At 39.1% G+C, this 26,301-nt stretch overlaps 1 pseudogene; it reads left to right on the top strand.

Moving 5' to 3' along the window:
* The first annotated feature begins 22,808 nt into the window (after positions 1 to 22,808).
* The window catches only part of LOC109071535, a 34,207-nt pseudogene continuing 30,714 nt past the window's right edge, over positions 22,809 to 26,301 (top strand).

Here is a 26,301-nt window from a genome sequence, read left to right on the forward strand (position 1 = left end):
AAGGACACCATTTATAATGTCACCACATTTACTTTTATTCTACTTGTTTTTTTTTTTTAAATGACGTTACTTTTGAAATTTGTTGTTAACCAAAGAATCCTGAAAAAAAATCTCTGATAAATGTTTAGTGATCAAGCCAAAATCCAGCATAGTAAATAATTTCTAGAAGGATCATGTGCCAATTGAAGACTGAAACTTGAAACTTTTCTTTAGCTTCTTTGGGCGAAAGTTATTTTAATAGCAGATTTGTGTTTTTTTCAGAGAAAACCATGTTTATTCGAAATAAACTCATGAAGGTTTATCTATACTGAACTCTAGACGGGCAGTCTCACACCGGGTATTTCCCTCAACAATGCTTGATAGAAATGTCTGTAAAGCTCGGCTGGCTTTTTTCCCCCACTGTATGTCAGAGAAAACCACATACATCCACCCCTTTTATATAGGTATTACAACGTTAAATCTATAAACAACCACATTTAAAAAAAATCTTTAGATCTTCCACCAAAGCTGTCAGGCCGTTTTCACAATTACTAATCATCACAGTTATGCTTTGCTTTTAGGGCACTCTAACTAAAGAGAAAACATGACAATGCTAATGCATAAGGGCATAGTGTTAAATTGTTGAGAGAGATCAAAACCTCAAATAGAAGCAGCATTCAAAGTGCCCTTGAGATGACGAGACGCGCCGGACGAACCAGAGTCAGCTACTATCCACAAAGGATCATCGAAACAATGATGGAAGACGCTGAGACCTAAACCAACGTGTCAAAATTTGTAATGAATCAACATTTTCACCATTTGAAGTGTCACTTGGACAGTGTCGCAGAATGCCTTTTCTGTGTGGACGGCATTGCATGTGGCGTCCACTCTCCTGCCGACCAGTCCAACTGCCATCTGAGGAATGTGATATATGAAGCATCACTGGGCGTAGTACATAAACACACAAACCTGCATTGATGTGGTTGATCACACTTGTGTGTGTGGTGTGCTTGCAGTCTGGAGTTCTTAGATTATCTCCCGTAATTAGGCATGCACCAATTAGGTGTTGCTATTTTGGGCTGGGCCTGGTGGTATTTGCCGTGTTCTTTGTATTTTTATCCGTTACATGGACGAGAGACCACACATTGTAAAGGCTTGGCATGATGAGTGGCTTGCTTTCCCTAAATGTGTTCTTTATATGTGTGCATGTGTTTTATGCATATGTTGTTTTTAATGTTTTTTTGGGGAGGGGAGTTGGGTGTTGCACAACCATTTTAACTGTATATCATGAACATTTGGGTGTGTCCAGGTCACATGTCGTTTGTTATTTAGTTAGATATTTTTGCCCATTTCAGCCTTTTCGAGGTGTGTGTATTACTAGCAGGCTCTTTGATAATTTGTATAGTGAAAATCTAGCTTTGAAGTTTCTGACAATAATGTGATCGTGGAAGCAACACTTGCTTCCATCATGGTAGGGTTATGGTCCAGTCGCTAGGGTTAGTTTGTGTGTGGTGTGCTCGTGGCAATTTGCTTGGTGGGTTGCACGGATATTATCTATTGGTTGTTTGGTGGGGGAAAAAAAAATTTTGTGTGACAGGGCCACTCGAAAAAAGAGGCCAACCTCCAATGATATTCTAATGTCTAGATATATGCAAATTTATTGGGATTTTTTTTTTTACTTTTCGAAAATATGCAATCTATACGCGGAACGGTCTGAGTTGTTTAAGAAGTTTTGACTTGGAAATTATGTAGCAAGGCTGTTATACAAAGTCAGTCTCTGTTTGAATATATTTCCTTGAAAGCTCTGTGTTGGTTTTGCTGGTGTAAAAAGTCTGTCAGCTTTCTTTGTGAAGGCCCTTGGGAAGAGATGTTGACCTTATTGGATTCTGCCATCAAAATGTTGTTTCTTGAAGAAATAAGGCTGTTGTTGTGTTCTCTTGAGGGATCGTGGTCAGTCTCTCTGTTTCTTTTCCCTCTTCATCATCAGCCCTTTATCGAGCCAGGGACCGCTCAGAGTGAGAGATTCAGAGGAATAAGGGTAGTTGTGCTATGCTGGCCTTCAAAAAGGTTGTACTCTGTAAAAATCACAAGCAACGCTCCTGCAGGTCCGTGAACCGGTCTGTGGAATGTTTGTGAAATTAATAGTGTTATTAACAAGGTAGTCCAAATACACACCCTTCTGTCAAAGATTGGTTTGTCCAGGCTTACTTAAAAAAATAAAACTGTTTACTGAGGCCAAGGATATGTATTCAGCTGCTGATTTACATAATGTTTGTATCGTGGGACCACTTGGGACTCAAACTCCCAAGGGGACACAAAGTCTTTTGAAAACCACACTCAGACACAAAAACATAGAAATAGTTAATACAAACCAGGAGGTGGGTTATGTTTGATAGGGTTGCCTTGCTATCTCCGCATCTAAACGGCACGGTGAATCTACAACCAGTCAACCTGCTTCACATAACAATAAACACTTGTTACATGGCCCTCACTCTTTCACTTGCCCCCTTCTCTCCTTCCTTCACTTCCACAATCTCCACTGCGTTCTCCACAAAAGATGGTGTGTCTGTCTGTGTTGATTAGGTAAACAACTTGCCACATGCAGGCGTGTTACTGTAAACTGAGCTAAAACAGCCTTGGACATGTGAGAGCAGACAGACGAGCATAAGCACTTCACTCCTTCTCTTATTTAATCTAAAATCCACACTTTAAAGCTCATTGTACCCAGGTAGAGAGGAAAGAGATGCAACAAAAACACAAAAGAAGGAGACAGGCGACAACTAGAGGAGCTTCTCTGGGGATCTGTATCCCATGGCTGATCCGTAGATAGCAGGTGAAAAGCGGTCACTCTCAGAGATTTGTCATCCGTGTAGGATATGTCCGTGGAGGCGGCTGTACAGCGAGTGCCGGCGTGTGTGGTGGGACCCTTGTGAAACCCAGGAGCCAGGATGGGATTGTTTTAGGTCCAGATGGCTAGTTCTCTCCATGCATATGTTTTGGCTCCAGCGGACTTTAAAAAAGGGAAGTTTCAGAAGATGCCAGTGATGCGAGGAAAAGACCCACTATCTTCCAAGAAACCGGTACTGCTGCTAAGTTTGCTTTGGTAGTCAGCGCACCCGGCTGTTCTTTAATCTCTCTGATGTGTTGGAGAGGCAAGTCAATACTTCTAAATGTGTAATTTAGTTAGATTTGGTCTTTAATGTCCTGCCAAGTGTTTTTGGACTCCCATCTTTATCTCAACACAGTGACATGTTCAAACTGTATGTCTCTGGTATTTTCTTAGTTGGTAGCGTGCATTTGTTTTGTGATAAAGCTCAAGCGCGTGTGAAACTGTGTGACACAACACTATGATGTCATGCAGGTGACTGTGTTTAACGATCATCTGAGTAGCCTTCAGCTAGAGATTATTGCGCAGATGGGAAATTTTCATTGAAACTTTGTGGCTGGCTGTGGTTGTATCGTTATCTATTTATTTTCATTTTACGTTATTAGGGCCAGGTTTGAAAAAGCCATAAAACATCACCCCACCCCTGAAAAGTTCATTGTGGAATTTGTTTTGATTTGTAGTTAGAGACAAAAAAAAGTGTCTCCATGGGTTGTGATAGGACCATTCCACCAGTTAGTGATTCTTAAAGGGACTTTCAGTTGGGACCTGTGCCTACAGTTGAAGCGAATGGTGGAATGGGGGGGAAGGGTGGAGTGTGGATGATGACAAGATAGCATCACCATCAGGAAAGAGTTGACTTTTGGGTTTTAATTAGACCTAGTTAAACCAGCATCTCAAATCCTCCAGAGGCCACAGCTGGCCCATGGTCTGTATGACGAAGCCAACATATGAGGAGAAAAAAGGCAAAGAAAAAACTTGAAAAAGAAAGAATTTTTTTTTGTTTTTATGTGAGACAGGATCTTATCTTTTTTTGGACAATTTGTTTGATGTCCACGTCTCAGTTGATTTTTTGCTAGCCTCCGATCCCACCATTGGTTATCATAGAGATTGTATGATGCAGACGTGTGGGTTCACTATGTTGAGACACTAGCAATCAATGTTTTTACCAATTGAAATTTGTTTTTCATGAGGGCAGTATTCTCAAAACATTGTAAAATACTAAGTTAAAAAAGAGTAACATATTACCACCGTTCAAAAAAAGTTTGGGGTTGGTGAATTAAACAAAAAAAAACATACAGCAAAAATCTGAGTATATGTTGAAGAAATATTACAATTTAAAATAATGTTTTCTAGTTTAATATATTTTAAAATGTGCATTTGTTCCTTTGATGCGAGGAGGCTGAGGTTTTCAGCATGTAGCCATTACTCACATGCTCCTTCATTCTGATTAATTGTGATTGCTCAAGAAGATTGATTTTCAGTGTGTGAATTATTGTGGAAAAACTGTACTTTTGGTTAGGATGCTTTGATTAATAGATAATGTCAAAAGAACAGCATTTATTTGAAATAGAAATCTCCATGTACCAGTATAAAATGTTCTTTACTGTCACCTTTGATCCACGTTACACCCTTGCGGAATAAAAAATAAAAATAAAAAAATCTTAATGACACCAAACTTTTTAAACAGTATGCAATGGGTTAATGAAGCTGGTCTTGTCTTAAAATGTGGATGTAATAAAACAATGAATTATGGAAAAAAAAATCTTTTAAACCTGTACGAACGCACATTTTTGGTTTTAAACCTGTTGTTGTTTTTTGTCCTGTTCTGACTACAAAAAAAATCAATAGATTGAGGTCAATTAGGCAAAAATTCTGCACTCGACTCATCAAGGCCTAAGAAAAATGAAAGAAAAATAGATAATATTTTTATTTAATTAATATTTCAACCAGTGAAGTATGAAGGTTTTTAGGGAGTGAAATAATTTAAAAAAAAAAAAGAAGAAGAATAAAGTAAAAAAAAAAAACATGTGGAGAGAGAATAGAGATTTTTGGAGGGAAAGTGGATAGTGGTTAAGAAGTCATGGGTATAATCAACAATTTAGTTGTTTCAAAGGTTTTGTTAGTGGGTATAATGTCTTGTGCTTTATCTGGAGCGGCGTGTTTCCTGTCCTGTTCCTCTCCTCTCTCAAAGCTAAAAAAAAATGAGTATTATTAAGGTGTTCTGCTGAGTGGGTGCATGTGTCTTATCATGATTGAGCTTTTTCAGAGTTATGAACAGGTGTGTCAGATGCCGCTTTAATACAAGAGAGCCCCCACCCAGCACCTCCTTATTGATTGGCTGAAGAGTACCTTTCTCAGAGAAAGAAACTCAAGTGAACCACAAGAGGTCAGTTTTAGTTACTTCTATCGTAGAGTGAGGGCCTGCAATTATCCATTGTTAGCGGGGCGGAGCGAAAACGAACAGGGACACAGTGGGTGTGGCATCAGGGCCTCAGAGAGGCATTTATTTAACAAGAAAAAATGAAACATAAAATGTCCAAAAATGGGAATAAAGGTGTTCTGATGGCCAGAAATAATGTCCTAAAATAAACAGGGGATCTGGTGTCGCATTGTGCCGGGGAATTGTGAAGGAAAGGGCGGTGCGGGGTGTTCAGGAAGGAGGGTCCAGGTAACGGGGGTGGCGTCTGGGCCGGCCGCATGGAGATGAACTCTCTATGATCCGGAGTTGCCGGGGGGGGGCAGGGGCCCGGCTTCATCACAGGGGTGAGCGGCGGGCTTTCATGTGCACACGGTGTATTGGGAGGGGGGGGGAGGGGTAGGCGCTATTCTTTCCTGCAACGTCGGTGATTGGGGGGGCAAATAACCGCCCATTGTACCCTCCTCATGTCCCGTCCATGTCTAAGATGCATGTTTTAGAAGCAGCAAGGATTAACACTGTGATGATTCTTGTTTTTCCCTTATTTAATTTTAGCATCTTGTACTAGATCAGAAGAATCCCCTCTCGTTTTCTTGATCCAGACATCTAAGATTTGTTTTTGAAGAGATGTGCAGTGATAACAAGATTAGGTCGGCGGCTTGTTTATTAGTTCCTTATTTAAATTTAGGCATCTTGACCCACAAGGAGTCGTGTATTGGAAAGCGGCCTCATTAGATCATGGGTTTTGGAAGGCAGTGCCGCTCACCAGCACTGACACAACCGGAACTATATACATGGTAACAGGATCCAGTCTCTGGAAAAGTTATGAGTCAGTGATCCCTGTGCACATGAGTCTAACAGCTGGCAGAGGGCCACCGACTGATGCTGCACCGAATGCTCTTGTTGAATTCTTGTGTTTCTTGTAAAGATTATCCAAGCATGACCTGCGTGTGAAGGGGCTCTCGTGCCACAGGGAGAATAAAATCATAAACTAGGAACTAACATAGTTTGCTAGGACTGTCTATAAATTGATGCCTAAGCACCTAGATTAATGTGTGCAAAATAAACATGACATCAAGGCACATTTAATTGCTGCTTCTTTCAGTATTAAACAACTGCAAGTAAATAAGCTATTTTAACAATGCAGTTCTGTGTTAGTTTTTCGACACATTGTCATACCTGTAGTGTGCAATCCGATACATAGCCCATAAGACATTATTAATTGTCCTGTGTGGCGTTTTGATAAACAACTAAATAGAAACTAAACAAAGATTTATGTCTTGGCATAATTAAGCTCTCAGCACATCTCTGATTGCCAGACACTCATTTTAGTAGCAGATGTTTACTGCCATGTTTAAATAGCCATCACATGTCACAGAAATGTTGCTCCATACAATGAAAGTCAAAAGGGTTAAGGTTTAGGAGCCTGATGATTTCCACAATGAAGAACGCAACGCAGGGACGAGAATCCCAGACATCCAGTCATAAAAAATACTAAGTTTGAGTATTAAAGATGGAAAGCATAGAATTTGGGGGAAAAAAAAATAGAATAAGATTTCATAATCCGCAAGCCTTCATGGTCTGTTGTGGATACCATTGCTTTTAATTTGATTGGATTCGCATAAACTGAATAAACGAAACCTGACAGTCAAGAGGTGAGTAAAACGATAACAGAAATGAGTTAATTTTGTGTAATCTGTCCCTTTAATGTCTTGTAAAATCTACAGAATCACTTTAAAGTTTGTATCTGGGTTTGTGATTGTTTATTTTGGTCAATGTGATGGACGTAAGTGACCTGTAATTTTAAGGTGAAAATTGAGCTTTTGATAGCAGTCTCGACCAGATGAAACTGTGAGTAGTGGTACTGTGAGAGATGTTTTTTGGTGCGCAATGGACAGTGGGTGGTGTTGACCCCAGCTGCTGTGGGTGGAGATGTGCCGCAGGGCAGCTGGGAGAGCTCTCAGTGTCAGCTGGGAGCCTCGCTCCGCGCAGTAGCAGTTAAAACCCTCAAGAGTCTACCATCTACACTCCTCAATTCAAGCCACCACCCCAACAAACAGCACATTTCAAAACTTTTTATCAGCACAACCATAATTAATTTTGTGCTGCTGATTTATGTCAGACGTCACTTTATTGCATATAGAAATCCAATTGCCATGTGTTTACTACCAGAACTTTATCATGAAAGCTACTGGCTCTTTTTATGGCACTAGATGCCATGAATACGAAGCAAGCTGCAGATCTGTCATATGCAATAAGGGTTAAGTAATAACAATATGCAAATGATAAGCAAGTTAAAAGCGATTTTGACACAATAATGCATGATTTATTATACCCCTAATCCCCGTCAATAGTTATATTATTTTTATTTGGTAAAGGCTGAGCATCTTGCAGAATAAATGATCAGTTCCTCTTGGTTTCACACTTATTCAGATGTGGCAGACATGTGAAGGATCGTTCTTCAGTCCTTTTTGCTGAGAGTCTGATAAGGTACGCTTCACTAAAAAAAAAACACTAATACAATGCTGCCTCTGTCAATCAGAGTTGTCATTGGTACAGCACGGGCAACTCTTTCCTAGAGCCCAAACTCGAGTTTATGGTTTGATGTAAACATTACTGTGTGTTTGCAAAGGGAAGGCATTAATATTACTGTTGCTTAGGGGGATATGTATGGTTATAGGCATTTCTGTGTTGCTTGCTTCTTTTTGTAAACCATCTTAATATAGGGCAATGGCAAAAGAGAAGTCAAAAATGAAAGGGAACAAGAATTTCTGGCATAAGATAAAGAGGCATGGAGCGTGGAACATGTTTGGTAGCTAACTTCAACCGCTGTTAGAGCAAAAATTAAATCGCACAATGCTTTACAACACCTGGAAACTATTTGCTTATCATCCTTCCACAAAGTCTTGAGGGCATTTCTGTCTGCTGTAAGTAGTGTAACATCTGAGAGATTAGCATCGAATTCCTTTACTGATGTATGATTGCGACCACTTTACCACAAATCATTACCACAATCGCTTTGTGTTGTTCCATCTACTAAAAATGTTTATCGTAAATTCAAGGATGTTTATAGCTATCATAAGGAATATTTTCATTTTGAAACATTGCAAATAAAATAAAAATATAATCATTTGTGATAATATTTTTGTAAGAATAATTCTGCTCGCCTTAGGGTGTAATTGCTCTAAGATGGGAGTCCATGACAACTTGTGGAATATTTCAGATTTACATGGAATGCTCTTGGTCAAAAAACTAATAACTCAATAAAAACTATTTCCAAGATATGTTTCATACACGTGCGCCATTATCATTTGGCTGTTACTATGCACAGAATTGATGGACAATGATCAGACCAGCCTTTACGAGGTTCATATCATCGTCTTTTAGGTTCCTCCTCTCTTTATCTCTCTTTTTGTCTTTTTTTAAAATGGCAAAAGGCAAAAGGTGTGAATCAACTAGGATATAATTATAGACTGGTTGGTGATTTTTGTGAATTTAGTTTAATATCTTTTTGTAAATGATTATAAAGCTTCCAGTTACCCTTTTTTCCCTGTATGGACCGTCTATCCTAACTTCAGTATGGTCGATTATCACGTGTCTTGGAGAAAAAAACACTAAAAACGATATCATGACTAGAGAATCAATAGATTGAGTCATCAATGCATGGCAGGAACATCAATTTGTGCACTATCCATACTGGGTATAATTAAATGCTGAACAGTATTTACGATGTGCAAGTTTGAAAATTCACATTTAATTCCGTATTAGACATACTTAATATTCGTTACGATATTACTTTTGTTTTACCTGTAATGCGTAGCACATCGCCTTGTCTTATCTAGTGTGTTGGCTGAACAGATACTAAGTCATTGTGTCTTGGGTAACATGACGCGGCTAGATATGGTAGATGTTTACAATTGTAAATCACTAACGATTGATTACAACCACACATTTTAGTTCTAGTTTCTACGTTATACAGGCGGGCGCCAATCTTAAAATATCAATTTGATCTGCGGGAGTTTAGATGGTTCTCAATTCGACTGCAAAAGCCGTCATGTAAATCACGTTAATCAATCCGACTGAGGGCTCAATCAGAATGACATTATTGATTCGATTAGCTTAAGTTGGGGGTGTGAGGTGTATATGTAGTTGCCAGTCGCAGTAAATGGATTAAATATAATTATTTCTGCTACATAAAAAAACATAATAAAAGGGACTAGGGGACCCTGTATAGGAGATGGGTTATTAGTGTGCAACAGTGAGCACTTCTATATGTTGTGCAGAAGGTGGTCGCATGTCCCCAGTTGTACCCCAATAAAATGCAATGGTCCCGTGTGTGAGCATATGGACTTACGCACTAGTTCACGGGGGTGATTACGGGATCCAGTTGGGTTCTCTCTCGTTGATGGATGCAAACGTGACGGGGGTCAGTGGTGAAACCTACGAGTAGGCTGAGCATAGGAAGGGGTTCATAGACAAGGGTTCGGAATATGAATGTGCAGTCCGATGTAGAATGCGGCCCTAAAACTCTCGTGTTGACATGAGTGTCGTGCGTTGATAAGCTCGAACTGAATGGGTCATCTTCTCATGCCAGTGATACACCAAACTATCAGATCGTGTGACAATGAGCGGCGAGTGTGACACAACATCCAAGCAAATGCCCTGAAGCATTTATAAAATATAAATTGTGCCGTATGCGCAATATTAACATACTTTAATTTTTAGACAAATAGTGAACGAGGCAAAGAAATTAAAATTTTGCTCTTAAGGCCATCACAAAATTTAGATTGTTTTCTTTCTATCTGAACAGATTTGGAGGAATTTAGCATATACATGACATTAGCATCACTGCCAAGTGTAAGTCTCACTGCAGTGAGGATGGTCGCGTCAGAATGAGCAGTTCAAAACTGCTTAGTAAAAAACATGCAAATAATCAACAAGTAATCAACACGAATCTAGTACAGGAATTAACATTTTTGTGAAGTGAAAATCTTTCATTTGTGATGTTGTTTAATTTCAAAACCATTTTTTTGGTCCGAGCTCCGTACTATTCCAGTAATATTGCAATATATTCATCGTCATTTTCCTCAGTGTAAAAAGTCTATCACATCTTAATCGGGAAAGAAGTATGCCAGATGTCAAGCCAAATCGGCGCGGTCTACAAAGGGGTTGAAAATTCTCTCTTAATAAAGGTGATCATTATAGTATCCTTGCATCATTCTGATGAGCACTGAAGGAGGAGGGGAGACAGCGGCGGGGAAGGTTGCCGCGGCGTATAGGAGGTGTCTAGAGGATCGGTTTGAATGTGGTAAACAAATGGATTAAACAATGAAATCTAAAAATTTCTCCAGGCCCCAAGTAGAAACAAACCTCATCTACATTTTGGATGGCCTGTGAGGGTAAATTTTCTTATTATCTTTTTGGATAAAAACTATCCTTTAATATAGATAATTAGTCAAATGAAAGTGCCATTCAAAATTAATAGTAAATAATTAAATTATTTTGTGTTACAGGTAGATATGGAATTGTGTTTGTTGTTTGGCAGCGCAGATACATAACAAGTTGATTTTGCTGAATTCAAAATTAAAGCATCAGCGAATCAGACTTGCAATATCTGCAGCGTCATTCCTACTGAAAACATATTTACATTTAGTGAGTTTGTCAGGATGGGAAAACAAGCACTTTTGAGTTACAGTCATTCTGTGCCAATCTGGTCAGGGCAGTACTGCAGGTAAACAAACAAACCCCTCCCCCCTCCCTTTCATCTTGATGTCCTTCTCAGGGAGACCTGGACAATACCAAAAAGCAGCTCTCTTTTATTCTCTCGGAGAGCCAATCCTCTTAATGCCAAGTGTGAGCGAGAGATGAGAGCGGCGGTATGAGGAGAGAGAGTGCGGGAGGGATGGGGGCAGGGAAGAGAGAGGTAGAGGGAGAGAGAGCAGTATGATCCAGTCATGCTCAGAGCTGACACGGGACACATAGCGAAGTACAGTGCTGCAGCGTTTATATGGCGCTGTAAAGTGCACTCTTCTCTCGTTCCATCACTACTCCACGCAACTCTCTCCTCGCCTGGGAATTCTCATCTCTGTGGTCGCTACGGTGACTGAGACTGCTACCCAAAACCATGGCCAGCCAGCAGGACTCAGGCTTTTTTGAGATCAGCATCAAACTCTGCTGAAATCCTGGGGGCAGCGTGAATACGAACCTCAGCAACACACACACACAGTATTTGTGCTCCACGTGAGATGCCGAGCCCGGCATTTGTGTGCTAGACACTTCCGTCGGACAGATTTGTTATGATCTGCGGAATCTATGCTTTGCCTGTAGTTAATGACCTCGTCTTTTAGTGCTAGTATCGATGATCTAAAGACCCCATCCCATTTGTCATTTCCCAACTTTATCAGGAGACTTAAATGGTTCAGTTAACTCTGGGATGTTTAACATCCTTTCCTGTTATTTCTGAGATTATGGGCTTCAGCACTCAGGATGTTTCTTGTAAATTGATGATGTTTTCAAATGTGTGCGTCGTGTCCGGTTTCACTTGTGTTTGGCTGGAGAGTTTGTGTTATGTTAAATGACTGCAGACCAAAGGGGCTCGTGACGTGATCAGGAGGACTGTTGTGCTGTTGTTCTTTCATCACGTGCAGTGTTTGAGCACGTCAATACTTCTCAGTCGTGCAAACATCACTGCGTGTGAGTGTGCCGCCATGTCAAGGTTATTCTATGTCAATGGATGATTCTACTAATGTATATGAAGATTTGGTGATGGTGACCCCCCCCCCAGTGACATCATATGTTTTCATGATGATGTATGAAAAGCATCATTTTACAGAACTGAGTGGAATATAAGGGTGTCCATTCGGGCGTTTTGTAAAGTTGTGTTATCGTTTTTGCCATGAGGGACAAATGGAGAACTTAGTTAGAATCTTGTAGATTAAAATAGGTTCTTGTGAAAATTATCTGTGTGCGAGCTTTCTTAACAAAACTATTGCAAAGTCCGTGAGATTCATCAATTTCCAATTATTCTGTTGGATTGTTTGTTCTTGATTTCAATTATTAAATTTTTCTCCTCATATTTATAGATCCCTTTGTTTATGTTATAGCCTAAATTTATTACTTAGTAAAACATTAACAAAAAGGGTACTCACATTTCAGTTTTAATGTTAAATTAAAAGTGATCATAGAATTTGACATTAAAGAAGTGCTGTGTCCAAAAGATCTAGCATGCCACTTGACATGGGAAATGTCATACATCACGTGAGTTTAACCTATATAAACCAGAACATTTCTTAGTCTCACAAATGGACTCCTCATGTTAAGTCCTTGCCCTCTGTAGTGTGTGTGGGTTGTCGTGTCTGGGTTTGTGCGGGATCTCTAACTTGGATTCTCATTAACATTGTTTAGACAGGTAGAAATTTGTTAAGGCATCAACAGTCTGCTAACTTCACTCAATAAACTCCACTTAAATCTCTTGTCCAGTCCCTCTGATCTCTTTTTGCTGCATGCTCTATTTCTTATTTTTCTCTTGCTTCTCAGTGCTCTCTTTCTCTATCAGTTTAATTGCTAAATCACTTGGTAGCACCTTCCAGTTGCTCTGTCTTTTCTGTTTAGAAGCCATCCTTTTTCTATATGCAAGCTCAGCCTGCTGTGAATTAGCTTGTGTCCAAAGTATAGATTGATTAAGATGAGTGGAGCAGCAACCAAATAATCAAGGTGAGAGATTAAAGAGTAGATGATAGAGATGAATGGAGAAAGGGGTTCATGTAGTGTTCCTATATAGATAAACTGATAAGGGTCAGTTTTATACTACCTCTTTTTACACTTACATTAGACAACGCTTAGATCCGCTCACTCACACCATGAAGAGTGGGTCTGCTAGAGCGATTATTGCTTATTATACTGTATTTCCTGAGCAACTCTGCTTGTAGATATGGATCTAGTAGTCATTATACAGATGATGGTGTGGACTTACCTTGCACTATATTCAGTCTAATTATTGTGTATAATAATTAACCTGCAGGTATCATGGGACAAATTTGTTCCTTTAGCTAAAGTGACACCGTCCTTTGGTAACATATGAGAATCCTCCGCCTCATTTGTGGAAAGTAAATTTTTTCCTGATAAATTAATTTTCTTGATAATATGCTTTTATGAAAAAAAAATGCAAAAGCTGTTACTATTTTGGAGTGTTAAGATTATTGAACTATTTAGTTTTTGCTATGATAGTGTTTGTCTATTTGAACAAGCTAGTAAATCGGGGGTCTGTGTTTCTGAACGATTGAAAGATCAGCCGATCACTCAGCCAAGAGCCATAACATCTCATTGTCATTTCCCGATACACCCCCACATCATTGAAAACTAGTTCCCACTACTATAAAGGTGTTTTGTCCACATATCTATTTTGTAATAACAGACATTATAATATCACTTGGAAGTCAAATTTATGATGTTATCATAATGGTTAATTATAGAGTCCATCACTGGATTTTTCTTGGAATTCACATCCAGTGAAATATGGATGGGAGTCTGCATTGTTTGTTCAGTTTGACTGCTGTGGTTTTAGCTTTTGCAGCCGGGGGCTGATGTGATGGTGTCAAAACCTAGCGCATTATAATATCTTAGGCGATATTTTGCACTGCGGTCCATTTAGGATATAGATTATAGATTTCATATGAAATTGACAAATTATATATATATATTATATATAGATATCAGTATATATTATATATAAGATGTATATAATATATATAGTATATATAATAGTATATATATATATAAAGAAATGACATGGTTAGAAAGAGTATGTGTCAGTTGTGCTTGAGGTTTTGGCAATATAGCACCACGTAGTCCCTCCCACCCTCTCTCTCTTCTTCACTTCAATCTTTCACTCTCTCATCTTGTGCTTTGCTTGAATTCCAGCTTGACCTTCTCCTCAGTTAGTGTTTGCTTTTATCAAAATGTACCTAGGAGCTACACAGGAAGGCTGTGTTTCCTTGAACTTGTGTGTCTCCTACTCCCAACTAAGCTCCAAGCCCTGCTGCTCAAGTTCGTGGCCGTTTTGATAGGGCTGCCCAGCATGGTGCCGGTCCACAAAGTCAGGGTGGGAAGACAGATGGGAAAGTATGGGAGTTCTGTTGGAGGTAGAGAGGCTAGTTTTGTTTAGGATTACTGGAACTAACACACGGCCGCATCATGGAGCTGGCTCTCCCGTGTTTGGTGGAGTCGGGCCAGTTGTCTAGTCAGAGCTTCATCCAAGGGGACTTGGTAGGTGCCACTGAGCGAAAGGTTCTGTGGGTGCGTGGGTGTTGTTCATGTTCTCCGCGTTTTTCGCTGTAAGGAGGTTGCATTCTGTCTGTGGATTCCCTGATAGTGTGTTCAAGGCTCGTGAAGCAAGCAAAATATTTCAAAAATTCTTTTGCCAGCAGCTCCCCTCCTCATTCAGTTTGAGCCACTCTGGCTCAACAGCAACTTCAGAGGTGTCAACGGACGTCCGCTGTTTGTCCATAAATAACGTAGTTGACGTTAATGTTATTTACAGATGACTGTCAAGCCAACCATATGTATTGAGTTTAAATTGATGATTAACAAAGTTCAATGTCTGTTTGGTCTGGCTTGATAATAGGCATCCAACAGCTTATTCGGGGTTTCTGTCTAGGTTGTTTGTCTCATGTCATTTAGCAACAAGTACTAAAACATCAATCCACTGTTCTAAACCTTGACCTGAGCAGTGGAACCCTAGTGTCAGGTCATGAACTCCCATTAACATGGTGTGAAGTTTAAACTTTGCAAGTACTGAGGTCTGCCAGAGCAATTTTAGATTGCAAAATATCAGCCTGACATAGTTACATCTCTTCATTGGCGCAGACGGAAAGAATGTCCGAACTATAATCTGAACCACCAGAAAATTACAGAGAAACGCAACTGCATGAATGCTTTTGACAAAACAAAACATCCACAACCACTGTAACTTTGCGTCAATAAGTTTTGCACGGGCAAAACACCACTCACAGGTTTTCTTCAGAAAACTGAAAAGGATCTGAAAGATCTAGTTGACACTGAAGACTGGGAAGAAAAATAAGTGTTAATTGTGACTGTGTGGGGGAAATTGTCTACTTTGATGCTTGAATGGGGGGATTAAGCAGCAGTTCATCACTGTTTTTTGAACATGGATTGCTTTAGTTTTAAATGAGCAACCAAACAATTTAATAAGGAGGGTAGAAAGAGAACCGTTTAACAGTACCTTTAACAGTCTTAAATCTCTTACTGTTCGTAAAAAAGCCACTTATGTAATCATCATTTTGAGGTAACTGCCTCATGTTAAGTTACTGCATATATCATTAAACTGCTCATATTGCTGTTAGGAATTAGGATTTTTTTCTGTGTCGTTTTGCAGCATCTTGTGACTTGTGAGATTGCAGGGGTCTATTCTAAGAGGAGCACATGCTCAAAGCCCCTACAGCCACATGACATGGGCTCCCCCGGCCCCGGCCAGCTTGCTGACCCCCCCAAACCCCTCTTTGGGAGCAATGGACATGGTCATGCCAAAAAATGAAAACACCAGACTGCTCTATTCCCAGGCTGATGTGAGATGGTGCTTTCAAGGCACAGACTCAGGCTTCAACCCTAACACTGACAGCACCACTTTCAGTATCTCATATCTGTCAGAATGTTCTATTATGTTTTGTTTTATTAGCTAATCTGACAAGTTGATTCCATCTCAAAGCATTTGATTGGCCAGGCACTTTTTGCCTCTGTGTGGGATCAGAAAATCACCAAAGTTGTATTCACTAGGGTCACTAGCAACCACACATGTCAGAGCGATGTGCACTGCCCACCAAGTCATATGTAGAATGATTAGCACAATAGTCGACCTACTAATAACATCCATAATAATCTAATACTGTCTTTTTTGTGCATTCCCCAGCATCCCCCGTAGGAAAGCGCCCCCTCCCCCAAGTGAGCAGCACTCTAGGCGAGAGGAAAGGTCCTGTTGCCACCATGCCAGAGTTACTGTGGACCCCCGTAGAGTAAAAGTGAGTAGATCCGTAGGCGAGTATGTCCGACAAAAGCCTGTTCGCCAACTTCAACCACCCTTGTCTGAACGCAAAATACGCATCATCATGGGCAGAACCACTGGTAAGAGACCTCTTTTTATATTTTTTAAATGTATTATTTTTTGATGTCAGACATTTTTCAGGCAAGTCAAAGTTTAACCATCTCTTGGGATCTAATTTTCCTAAACATTTACTGTATAATAGTGTACAATATGCTGTCTTAATTAGACAGAGAATGAGAGATCTAACTGTTCTGTCATAGTTATTAATGACTCTGCTGTGGCTTTCATGTGTAATTGCTTTAGTTAGCAGGCATCGAATGTTAATACTTCACAATATATCTTCAAACTGCACTAATAGGCATGATATACTGTGTCTGTTTTTGCTGCAGTGGCTCAGGGTGCCTGGTTTCTCTATATCCCTGTAATTCGATTAATGCTGGAGTGCAGATTTAAGGTGGGACAGGAATGGGTTTCGTTGCCACTTGGTATTTTCAAGCCAGAAAGCTACTACGCACCAAACAGGAAGCAGTCAAAGCTCTCTGCACAACCTATTTAACTAATATCTCTGTGCACAGACATACTGTGCCCCAGACAGTGTGTGCTTTAAACTAATTAATCAATTTCTCATTCATGAATTTGTCATCACAGTGAGGTGCTGAGTTTTGTGCATTTTCAAATCAACAGCCATTAATGTACAGTTCACAGTTTATAGATCTTTGCAGTAACTTTGTATCAGATTCATGACATAAGAAGCACAAAGTTCAACCATAATAGAAATCATTACCTTTAGGAACAGAACACAACCATGACCTGGACATCTATATTCAATGTTTTTAGAATCACAGCTCTCCTTTGACCCTGTCCACCCTCGTCATCCTGAAAGTATGTGTGCGTGGGTGTATCCACGTGTGTGTCTGCATGTTATGGGGTTAGTCACTTGATTTGACCTCCAGACCCAACCCCAGTTTAAGTCATCTCTTGGCTTCATGGCCCAGTTTCCCACGCCTGCACATTAAAGCTGAAATTAAATTCTGTTTGGATCAAAATGAATGAACTTCAGAGGACCAACCAAGACAAGCTTCTTTTTGGGGGGGCGGCTTTTTTTTTTAAACAGCTTTTGGAGTGGAAAACATGGAATAATGTGTTCAACAAAGCTGAGAGTACTAACGTTTATTGGCATCCTGGAAGCCTGATTAAAAATAAGCCTCTAAAAATGAACTCTTTCTTTCCTAGCATTGTCTTAAACGTGTAAAGTTGCAGTCAGTGGCAGATTTTTTTTATCAATTTCACCAAAACTTTCATTGCCCCCAGAATATTTTGCTGTTTGAACTAGCTGACCATGCAATACAACAAAAGAAAGAACAGAGCTTCTATGCTTTTAAACCAAAATTTTATTCTAGCTTCATGCATTCTTATTTCATCAACACTTGCATGTGGATGTTTAATTAAAAAAAGCAAATTTTGAACAAAAATCAGCTTAAATATGCTGTTACTTGTTTCTGCTTTTTCTTCACCTGAATGAAATCTGAAGTCTGTGAGGGATTGCGAGTGCATATTCTGTGTGGTGCTGGGTGTATGTTATGTCAAGTTTATTCATTACAAAAGAAAGCTTGATTTCTAGCTGGGAATCGTGCAGCCAATGATCTATGACTCTTAAGTTCTTTTTGATGTTCTGCAGGAAAAGCCCCTCACCAAATCTCTACAAAGAGGCAGAAGACCCACAGTTCGATCAGGTGAGATCAAGTGACAGTTTCCACATCCTTCTTGAAGTTTAAGACTTTTTATCCTGCCTGACACACACTCAAAATTAAAACAGTCGGGGGGCTGTAGACATGTTTTTCTTTTTCTTTACATTTAATCACAATAAATTGATTTAGCTCTACAAATGCTAAAGTAATGTTGAAAACGAATGAAAAATAATTAATTATCGCTCCCATACCATGTCAACTTTTCTTGCCCTTCCCTACTGGTAGATTTTTGTCATCATCAGTCAGACCCTTAGAATAGCATTCCTGTAGTTGGGTGCTATGCCGTCCTGACTATAAACCCCTCTGTACTGAATTCTTAAACAGCCTGAATGTGTGTGTGTGCATGAACATTTCACAGTGGTTGGGGGGAATACCAGGCCATCTCTGCCCCAGACACCCCTCCCTTCCTCTATTTGGTTTAGCCCAGCCTATATGACCACATCCACTCCTATCCATCCACCTGTATCCTCAATTCTGTCTGTTTCTGATAAAAACGAAGCGAATTCCACCCAAAATAACTTTCATTTATGCTCATTTTGCCTATTTATACTACTGTATGCCCTAAAAGTATGTATTTGGCATTTTCTGGGAGTAAAATATGGATACTGCAAACTGTATCACATTCTATTTTTATTAAAATAGGTATACAGTATATACTGTACAGTAAGCAGTGTGCTGATATTCCATTGCCGTGCATCGCCTGAGTTAATTCACTTTGCATTTTGTGCTATAAAATAGCGCTGTGAACTATTGATGAAAACACCCACCTGGAAGGTACTTCCTAATGTTTCCCCACAGTGATCCGCACTCATGAGCTCACTTGCTGAGTATTGTCTGCCTTCACATCCTGCGGACGCTATTTTGATGGATTAAAAGACCAGAACGGCTTGGAAGACGAGTCCACGAGTATCGCCCCGTGCAAACACCCAGTCCAAAAAGTGAGTATTTACCTAGATTTAAACGTACTCATTTCAAACCTTTTTTTTTTTTTTTAAACTCTCTAATATTAACTGGAATGGGCCATTAGGAGTGTGTAAACTCTTCTTAGACAAACTAAGAATCCTTATAGGGTATTTGCCTTTCATAGTTTGCACCCTGTCTATTAGTGTATACTTGAGATAAACAACTAGAGCACACAATGTCAAGTATCTGCTCATTCATTTCTCTCAAATCTTTTTTACAAGTCTTTAAGTCAGCATAATCTGATTAATGTCTTTTTGCATTAACGTGTGCTACCTAGATTATGCTAGAACCGCTCTCTATGTTGTCGTGTTTATTATACTGATATGGGTTGTTATATTTTTTTTTGTTTTGTTTAGAATGCTGTTGTGTATTTTTTTTCTTTTGTGTGATTGCTGTCGTGTTTTCAGGGAAGCTTTATGCTCTGCCTCATTTAACGCAAATTACACATCTTTACTTTCAGTGCACTGCACAGATAGCTTCATCTGACATTAGAACCATGCAATAGTTAAAGGGCTGTTGATGATTGGGGCGTTTTCTGAGTAGATGCGCTAACAAGATTAGCATGAGTCCCTGGTGGAATCATGATTTTCCTCCTGTGAACATTTTGTGATGCAAGCCTTTGTTTCGTACATAATGTTGTTTGTAATAAGGTTATTTGTAAGGAAGTGGTTCCCTGATGTGTGAGTTTGCTATTTCCTGCGCCTAAATTCTTTGCCCCGTGCGGATGCAGTGTAGTGCGGTAAAGGTCAAGGTAGAAATTGCCTCAGCAGGGTTGATTACGGGAGTTCTCAGGTCCACTTCGACCGTAGTCCCACATTAATTGCGTCATTGCCAGTTAGGTTTGGTTACATCAGTGCTTGCAGAAATCAAATACATGCCCCATAGGAGGACTTCAGAAGCTCTCATGGAAATCAAAACCTGGAAAGCGAAGTTTGTAGTATTGACTAAGCAAGCAGGCAGTGTGACTGTTTTATCCAAAATGTGATTTACTTGGTTTCTTCTCGTTTCCTTCTCTCTTTTAGCGGAGGAACAAGCAGAAGATTATCTGATGGAAAGGAGGCGACTTAGAGCAATAGACTTTCATATTCTCACTGGTGCTTATTGAGGGTTTAGAAAACAGGTAGGGGTATGATTACAACAGGGCCACAAAAACTGACAACCTGTCTCAAACACAATACACCACAGGAAGCCAGAAACAATGTATTTACAATTTTATTATATTTATAATGTATAATTAATTAAATTTTAAATAAAAAATTCATAGTATTTGAATTTCAATTAATGCCTTTACATTTTGTTTATTGTACTTATTTATTTCAAAGTAAAAAAATAAATAGATAAATTAATTAAATATATTTAATTATATTCTATTATTTCCTTTGTTAACTTTATGTCTTTTTACTCATCCTTTGAGTTTTCGTTGCACTTTCTTTGTAGATCCCTCTCCCACCCTCTTCTGGTCCCATGGCCCCGTAATTCAGACGCGCATTAACTCAGAGCCTTCAAACACCTATACAAGTACAAACGAGTGGTTGGGGTAACGATCCATTTAAGTTGGCGAAGTAAATCTGCCTAATAAGCATTTTACATCATTTATATTTACACCTCAGTCGTATGTGGGGAGATATATACTTACTGTAGATATGTAAGTGTTGTTAAGCCAGAAGTTGGATTTTGCTCCGAGAGGATGGTAAGAATGATGGTGTTTCTCATCTGTTCCTGCAGGTAACTGGAGCTTGGGCTAAACACAACCGCACCCTACCCCGTGGGCAAGATTCGGTTATGCCAGGGTCGGTTGCCCCTCTCACCCGGCTAGGTCGTGTTCTGGGCTCGGGCTCAGACTTGTACATTACTGAACGCGCGAACTGACATTCATACGACCCCTCACACATAAGACACCATACTGTTAAAGTTCATCTCATCACAGTATAATGGATGAGTAGTAGTCGAACCAGACTTGCGGCCCGACAAGAGTGTTCTAGTGTTAAATTGAAGCACTTATGGGAGGCCATTACCCTGATAGACAAGGCGTCTCATCATGCTCACAGGAAGCTCCATCAGTAGCACACAAAAGAGGAGTTTCTCCCTAATCAGTATGATGTAGTTGCCAGATCTGCTGGACAGTAATATGGCTCACAAAGGTCCTTGTGGCCGGAGCAACTTATAATAAGTCTTTAAATTCCTGGTTGTCTACATGTGTCTCTGTGGAAGCTAGAATGACACAATACTAGGTCTGCTGGGTCGCATCTTCGCCCAGCACGGTACAAGATAAATAGAGAATAATTCAGTCAAAAGTGTGTGTACAGTGGAAATTAACCATTGTTACTTTATTTCTCTGAGTGGGAAGGAAAAACTAGCGGGTTTGTTTGTCGCTCACCTAAAAACCAAACATCGAGTCTTGCAGAGAGAGATGAGAGATGCTGCATCCCTATTCGCACCTCCAGATGCCTTTATAAATCTTAGAGATGAAGATCTCTCCCTCTGTCAGACGTGAGTGAAAAGCACTAAGAAACACTCCCTTAAAACAATGTGTACAAGAAACATCCAAAGTCTGGCCTAAACAACAATCTGCTGACTTTGGGGAGGGATGGACAGGATTAAAACTTGGGCCGTCCACATCCGTAAACTTTGATATGGCAATTAATTTGCGATTTAATTGCAATTGGTCGCATATATTTAATGCATACTGAGGGAAAAGCCCTCAAATGAAAGACAAAACTAAAAATAGGACTAAAAAAAGTCAGGAATTTTGCGTCAATCTGTCCTAAATGTAGACATGGGAATGGCTTTTCAAGGCAGCAGGAAAACCATGTTGGTATACTGCAGTGTTATACTTCTAGTCGGTAGTGTTTTTTAATTATGTACAAAGGTAGAATGTAAATCTGTGCCGATTCTCGTTGTTTTTTTTAGTTTCAGAATTACATTTGTATTTACTCATTTAGACTTAACCAATGACTACCATAATAAGGCAATTTAATCAGAAGATACGATTTTGCATTAAATAGATAAGACACCAGCAACACAGCTTATACTCCACATGCGCAAACTGTGTGGAATCATACCATAAAATCTTGCTGTGGTGAATTATTTTTAAAAATAAATTTTAAATACCTATACTCTTCGTTTGTTCCCAGGTTCCTACAGTGGGGAGGACGAAAGACTACAGAAGTTCATATCAGAGTTGAAGGAGAACAGGCCGAAAGGACACAGAGACCCATGTGGTCCATGAGCACCATAACCCTCATATGGGGGTCTAAGTTCGTAGCATTTATAAAATGATACCCAGTGGGAAGATTTGAAGGCGTTCTTTCCAGGTTTATGACAGCGTACACAGGTACAAACAATTCTATCAGATGTTATACCTTTTAACTGACAACAAACAGGGTCCGCACTATGAGTAAATGAGGAGAAATTCTTTTCTATTTTATTGTTATAGGGAGTGTGCCTCAGTATTTCTTGGAGGTTGCAAAGAGAAAGGACATTATTAAACACATCTCTGGCTGGACTCTTCGTAGAGATACTCGTCCCTGTAGCCGCAGTAAGTACAGCTGTCTCTCTGCTATAGTAAGCACTGCCCAAGCTAAAGTATTTAATAAATATTTATATGTATTTTTTATCTATGCGCTAAATTGTGATTTAAGAAAAAGTTTACAGAATATGCAAATTTAAAAAATGTAATAATGATTTTTTTCCTGTAAGCCACCAACTGTAACTCCATGCACTCAATACGTGACGTTTTCTCATGTGCGACGGTAAAGAATGAGGTGGGTGAATGTTGCCCTGTTTGAGAAACTTTGTGGAAACCCTCTACGACACAACGTTAGACACTGTCATCCAGGAAGAAAAAGACGAAACACTCTCTGGCAAGTCCTTGCTCTCTTTTTTTGATGCTTGCAAGCAGTAGACGGAGATGCATCTACAGTAATGGATCCATTGGCTCATAGCTGACATTTTTTTTGCTGTTTCTGTGATGTTTCAAATAGACCATCTCCTAAACAGTTTTTCAAAAATGTTCTGAACTTCCCATAACACAACTGTTGAGTTGCATTCCCAACCCGTGGCACACAATAGCTGTGTGATGTGTGTGAGCTGTGCATTTTGACATTCTTGTTAAAGGACATCGTTTCAGTTGATTTGTTTGCCACAGATTGCGACTAAATACTTTACAAACCAGCTTAAAGATAACAACTCAAGTGAAAAAGTAATTATGACAGGAAAGTACTTTCCAAAAATGTTTGAGAGCTGTGCTTCTCAAAGTGTATCTCCCAACCCCCAAGTACCCATAATACCCTTAAATAAATAATATGAATTTTTTTTAATAATTTACATATATGAAATACTAAGAGTGAATATGCTATCAGGCATTCTCTTTGGCAAATATTTTAATGAAACCATATTAACATGGTTGCCCCAGTTATTTTCACGTTATTAAATTCTTACCTCCTTTAAGCTGCCTAATAATTTTTTAAAATCTTTGTTTATAACTTTTTGATTATAGCTTTGACTAAGCATTCACAGTTTTATTAGTAGTAACACTTTTTGGAACTGTGGTATTTTTGATTGGAATTGTGGTTACCATTTATAATGATTTCTGTAGGAACTGTGTGTGTCAGAATTGCTACAGATATAAAGAGGTTTAGGGGAAGAGAACAATTTGAATACACTTTGTACTAGATTGATTCACTGTCTTTGCTCAGTCATTGATTACATAGTTCTTGTTAAGGACATATAATATAATCATGATCTGTCTTTTTTTCTTTCTCAGGCTCTGTATCCACTTGGTAACGTGTCTGCTGTGTGTGAGCCAAAAGCAGATCTTTCTAACAGATGGCACGTCTTCCTCAACAACTGCCTGTCCAAACCCTGAAAGTGAGTCTTTGTGATCCACAAAGCTTGTGTGATAAAGCAGACCTGACAATTCCTCACATTGTGGATGAGGCATATTACAGCAGTTCACATGGAAAAAATTGAATGCAGTTTTGTTGTGCAAGGCAGTGTTGTAAGCATCATGTAAACGCAAGTTCTTTTAACTGTTGGAGCCCATCAGTCATGTGCACAGATATTTAAAGTGGCAGCAGCTACAAGCAAATAGCTGTTAAAAATGTGTGAAATGCAAAGGGAGGGCAGGAAAATTGAAGGAATGTTTTGTTTCTTGCTTGAAAAGAGGCAGGTAGGACAGGATAATCCTTTATCATTAGCTTTTACATCCCTTCATTGTACAGTCTGTACTCAGCACTTCAGTCTTTGTACCTGTGTGTGGGTGTGAGAGAGGCAGAATGAAAGAATGAAATAAATGAAATGAGTGGGGCAAATGAAAGGAGGTGCAAAATAACACCATGAAGGGCAGCACTGAGAGACTCTCTGGGAAAAATGTTTAAAAGATGCTGGATCTTTATTTCAAGCATTCAGTTCTTATCTGATTTTCTGTTATCCCTCAGGGTCTCTCAGTTGTCATATTGTACTTGCGGCAGTCTGCTGCAGTTAGTCTGAGAGCTGCTGACTTTTTATGTAATGAAGGTTTTGACCTGTAGGAAAAAGATCCAGTTCGCTTCAGTGCCCACATTTGGTCAAAAATCCAAGTAAAATTAACTCCAAAGCAAAGAAACACCAAACATGAAAGAACAGATAAGGTTTAAAATAAAAAAACGTTGATCAAAATGATTTTAATCAGTTTATTTGTCTGCCAGTAAAATATGTAAACATCCTTACAATAGAATACATTTTTTGATATACGTGTAATATATTAAAACAATACAATTAAATGAACTCAAGTATATATTAAGATTACATTATATATATATATATATATATATATATATATATATAAGTATATAGATATATATTATATATATATATATATATATATATAGATATATATATATATATATATATAGTATATATATATAACTAGAAATTATAGTTAAGTGCTCTTCTTTCAGAACAAAGACCATAAAATGGCCCGGGGGCACTTGAATCTCTCTACCGGCTGCTGTGGGTCTACATGATCCGAATCAAATGTGAAAGCAACACTGCAACACAAAGGTAGCGTATTGAAAATCAGAAACATACAAGCCACAATTTAAGAAATATATTTGTAATATAAGAAATATGATGGCTATTTCAGATGCATTACACTGACAGTGATGATTACGAATAAGATTTGCTAACGTTGATTCTGATGATTGACATCTATTAATATGACATATTTTATTATTTTATACATTCCAGCCGCCTCCCACCTCAATCATATCAACACTGTTCCCTAAGGGTTCACGGAGCGTCGTTCCTAGAGACATTCCGCTCAACATCTTGTCAAGATAATCAATTCATTGCCCAGGTTTGACACCTATATACATATGATATGCATCTAAGAAACATATGCACGTCTTTTTTTTGTGTCATGGCTTTATCGTATGACACACAGTAATATCATCTTTGTTTCTATCCTTACTACAGGAAAGGCTGGATTTTGCAATGAAAGAACTAATATGTATTCCCCCCCCTGCTGAGTGTTGGAAAATCAGCCAAAGCTTTTCAGTTTAAATCCAGAGGTAATGTTTATACTCACACACCAAACACACCCGCATGTTTACTTCAAATGTTCTAATATTTTTAAATAAAGCTTAATTATAATATTGTTTCTACCTAAACCTAAGGATTAGAATTATAGAACTAAAATAATATGTTGATTTGCTGAGTGTTGGAAAAATTTCTGTATAGCCAGAAAAAACACATAAAAAACACATTCATTATCCGATTAGACCGAGTTGAGATCTTGTCATGAGGAAATTGCATATTTGATTTATTTTCTGAATATTTGTATGGTGTATTTCCAGAGGATGAACATCGCTCTGAGAGCATTCCTCGTCATAGCCGATAAACCTGCAACAGAAAGATGGTGAACCACCCATGCCGAACACAGGGGCCACTTTGTTGCCTTCTGGTAACACGCTTGAAGAAGAATAAAAACCTACCTCAGCAAAACTCTAACTGAGGAGGAAGCAAAGCTTATAGGTCAGGGCACTTTATATTGGCGAACACCTGCCTGGTGTGTGCTTGAGTTTGTTGTTGTACATTTTTGCGTATTTTTATTTTACATTCTGTATTATTTATGCCGTTCCCTGCAGGTATGGCACTGTATTATTCCCAGGTCCAGGAAAGCCATTGATAACATCCTGAGGCACTTGGAAAAGGAGGTGGGCCGCTGCATGATGCTCACCAATGCCCAGATGCTTAGACAAGGAACCTGAGG

Source organism: Cyprinus carpio, chromosome A10 (assembly GCF_018340385.1).
Source record: "Cyprinus carpio isolate SPL01 chromosome A10, ASM1834038v1, whole genome shotgun sequence".
NCBI lineage: Eukaryota > Metazoa > Chordata > Actinopteri > Cypriniformes > Cyprinidae > Cyprinus > Cyprinus carpio.